The following is a 4,705-nucleotide window of genomic DNA, read 5'->3' as shown; positions in this document are numbered from 1 at the left end:
TAAGAAATCCGTCGGACAAGCGGATTCACACCTCTTACAACCAACACAGTCCTCTGTTCTTGGGGCAGAAGCAATTTGTTTAGCTTTACATCCGTCCCAAGGTATCATTTCTAATACATCTGTTGGGCAGGCTCGTACACATTGAGTACATCCTATACATGTATCATAAATCTTTACTGAATGTGACATTGGAACATAATCCTTGAACATCAAAAATTCAACATTTTCAATCTAGTAAATTGGTAAACCAATTATATATATCTATATATGATATATATATATCTATATATATATATCTATATTATATACCAGATGAATCAATGATTTATAAGAATTTTGCTACTAAAAATATATTTATAGATTAATAACTAATAAGAGAATAGAACCAAGATACTTTGATTTCTTATCTTTGTTTTCGCAAACGCAAACATGATTAAAAAGGATATATCATTTCTGCTAATTTGAATGGATTATATAGTACACACTATTCAAAATTAGACTTTTTTTTATGAATAATACTATTTATTCAACAAATTTGATTGATTGATACGGGTTGATTTTCTATTACGATATATTGAGGAAACAATAGCTGGTCCGATAGCTGCTTCAGCGGCTGCAACAGCTATAACAAAAATTGAAAAAATATTTCCTTTTAGTTGCCGCCTATCAAAAAAATCAGAAAAGGTTACGAGATTTATATTAACTGCATTTAGTATAAGTTCAAGACACATAAGGGCTCTAACCATATTTCGGCTCGTGATCAATCCATAGATACCTATAGAAAATAAATAAGCACTCAAAACAAGTGTATGCTCGAATATCATTGACCAACTCCTTTTCAATTTTTATTCATTTCGATATGAATATGAATTCAACGGATTTTATTGCCTAACATAATAAGTCTACAACAAAATCAAGTATTTGCAAAAAGATTTTATACTTTATACATAAATATTCTTTTTCCTTAACATATAATTCAACAAAAAAGAAATGTAATAAATTCTAACAAAATGTAATTTATATTATTTTATTAGTTCGAAAACTTTCTTATTGGCGAGCCACAAAAATTGCACCTATTAAAGCAACTAAAAGAATTATTGAAATTAGTTCAAATGGAAGAAAAAAATCTGTTGATAAATGAATTCCAATTTGTTGACTAGTACTTATCAAATCTTGCTCTAAAATCTGATTGGGTCTTGTCGTCCAAATAATTCCGTGCCATGATGTCTCTAGAATAGTAGTTATTTGTGAAAGAAAGATACTGGTACAAACCATCAAAGTAATTCCATCCCCAACGGTCCAAACACGAAAATTTTGGTAATAGTCCGAACCATTCATAAACATCACAGCAAATATTATTAAAACATTTATAGCGCCCACGTAAATAAGTAGCTGTGAGGCAGCTACGAAATGGGAGTTTGATAAAATATAGAATAAAGATACACAAACAAGAACTAGTCCCAATGAAAAAGCAGAAAAAATCGGATTCGTAAAGAATACTACTCCTAGACTTCCTAATATGAGACCTGATCCAAGAAAGATTAAAATAAAATCATGTAGCGATTCGGACAAATCCATTATATGTAAAATAAAAGATAAATAGAAATTTCATGACCTTATTGATATGACCAGGAAAAAACTTGTTAAATACGAAAATTATCTGTGCATAGAAATTCACCAAATCCTAAGATAAGATATGTGAATTGTTATTAGGTACAGTTGTTATAGAATCAATGGAATTTCATTCTTTTCTTTATGCCAAAGAGTCATTTCAAAAAAATAGAATATCTTTTTTTTTATTCTATATATAGAGAAATTCAATTATTTTTGTGAAGAATTTTGAAATCATTTTATTTGAATTGTTCGAATTGTATAATCATCAATTACTGATACTGGTAAACGACCCAAAGCAATTAGATTATAATTCAATTCGTGGCGATCATAAGTTGAAAGTTCATATTCTTCGGTCATTGATAAACAATTTGTTGGACAATACTCAATACAGTTACCACAAAATATACAGATTCCAAAATCAATACTGTAATTAAGCAACCGTTTTTTTCGAATATCAGTTTCTAGTTTCCAATCAACAATGGGTAGATCTATAGGACAGACACGAACACATACTTCACAAGCAATGCATTTATCAAATTCAAAATGTATTCGACCGCGAAAACGTTCTGATGAGATTATTTTTTCATAAGGATATTGAATAGTTACGGGTAACCTATTTGCATGAGATAAGGTAATCATGAGACCTTGACCAATATATCTAGCAGCTCGTATTATTTGTTCACTATAATTTATGAATTCAGTTACCATAAGGAACATATCGTGAATAGCTCTGAATATTTTTTTTCTTTCTCTTGTTTAAAACAAGTTCTGAATTTTGAATATAGAAGGTCCACATTTTTTTTACAGTGAAAACAGTTGAGACGACGTTGTTAATAATAGATTACCAAGAGAAATGGGTAAAAGAAACTTCCACCCAAGATTTAATAATTGATCTATTCGTAGCCTAGGCAAAGTCCATCTTGTTGTGATAGAAACGAATATGAATAAATAAGTTTTAACTAGTGTAATAAAGATACCAATTATCGTTACAAAAACTCCGTATGTTTTATTTATTTGAAAAAAATTAGAAACGAAGATGTACGGAATAGAGAAATTTGAACCACCAAAATAAAGAACTGTTACAAATAAGGAAGAAACGAATAGGTTTAAATAGGAAGCAACATAAAATAAACCAAATTTGATACCGGAATATTCGGTTTGATAACCCGCTATTAGTTCTTCTTCCGCTTCTGGTAAATCAAAAGGTAATCTTTCACATTCTGCTAGGGAAGAGATTAGAAAAACGAGGAAACCCATAGGTTGCCGCCACAAATTCCATCCCCAAAAACCATATTTGGATTGTGCATCAACTATATCAACTGTACTTAAACTGTTAGATAATCCTAGTCGGTGATGACATTACTGTTACCATCTCTATTACAGAACCGTACATGAGATTTTCATCTCATACGGCTCCTTTAAAGCCTTAAAAAAATATAAGAACCCGGCCAATTATTTCTCCCTTGATATATCCCTAAGATAGATAAGATTCTATTTTCTCGGACGGTTCTGAATTAGACCCATGGAATTCTGTCTGTTCTAAAAAAAATTTTTAAATGAATACACACTTATTTAAAAAATAAAAACATTTGCACATTTATTGAATTTCTTTAGATAAATAAAAAATACAAAAGGTACTTCTGAATTGATCTCATCCTTTAAAAAATTCAAAATGAAATTTGTTGAGTAATAACTTAATTTCATTTTTGCATAAAATACTCTTTTAAAATTATCAAGAACTCCCACATCATTTTCGATTCCGAAAAATAATTAGATGTTCTTTTTTTAAATTATGATTATCTCCATAAATATGGAGTATATAAGACAAAAAAGAAAAAGGAGATCACTTTTACCTCTTATCTTATTCCTTTTTGTGCAAGCAAAAGGGGACTTCAAAAAATTAAAGGATTATTTCGTTCCTGATAGTTATTTATTCAATCAATGGATGGAAGTATACTCTAGATCGGAATTGGGGGGAGTACTGCCTTATTTTTTCTACCAACTTCAAGTCCCCATTAGTATTCTTTTTATATTATACATAAATTGGATAATTTAAAAAAGAAATATACGTTACTAATCTTTTGTGTATTTTGGTGTTTCTAGCCATCCATTAATTTTTTTTATTATATTAATGCCTTTTTTTAATTTTGTTAATATATGTATGCTAATTCATACAAATGATATTGAAAATTTGAAAAAGGTTGGTCTTTTGCGTCCGCTTCAAGACAGGATTACTAATCAACAAATCTTGGGAAAAACAACCACTTCTATACATAGAATATAATATATAGAATCTAATTCTAGAATTTCATTGATTTTTTCACCTTATTCTTATACATAGAAAATTAGACTCAATATTTTTACTGCAATTTGAAATCATCATACTTTCTCTATAAGTAATAGAGTATTCTATAAATTATATTCAAAAAAAGCTGTTTTATTGCACTCATATAACTATCTGATTCAATTATTCAATCCAAATGCGAAAAGAATATATATATATTCTTTATAGATTCTTTTTGTACTTTAAATATAAGGAGAGGCTTATAAGAAATAGTATCAAAAAATTTATGTCTCAACGAAGCACACATAGAGATATCGATAACACACATAGAGTTAATGGTATTTCATAACTAATTGATTGAGCAGCTGCTCGTAGACCACCCAAAAAGGAATATTTATTATTTGACCCATATCCTGACATAAGAAGTCCAATGGGGGCAATACTCGAAATAGCAATCCATAAAAAAACACCAATATTCAGATCAGATAAAACAAAGTTATAGCCAAAAGGAATTACTGAATAGCTTATTATAATGGATATGACTGAGATAGATGGGCCGAAACTAAATAAACGAATATCTCCTCTAGATGGAATAAGATTCTCTTTAAAAAGTAATTTTGTTCCGTCTGCTAGAGCTTGAAGAACTCCAAAAGGACCGGTGTATTCAGGTCCAATACGCTGTTGTATCCCTGCAGATATTTCTCTTTCTAACCATACAATTGCTAGTACACTTATAGTAATTCCTAATATCAAAATAAAAATAGGCACAAATACCCAAAGAATTCCATATATCTCTTTCAAAAATTG

Source organism: Vigna unguiculata, chromosome 4 (genome assembly GCF_037176805.1).
Source record: "Vigna unguiculata cultivar grain cowpea cultivar isolate G323 ecotype 2 chromosome 4, ASM3717680v1, whole genome shotgun sequence".
NCBI lineage: Eukaryota > Viridiplantae > Streptophyta > Magnoliopsida > Fabales > Fabaceae > Vigna > Vigna unguiculata.
Note: the sequence above shows the minus strand (reverse complement) of the source record.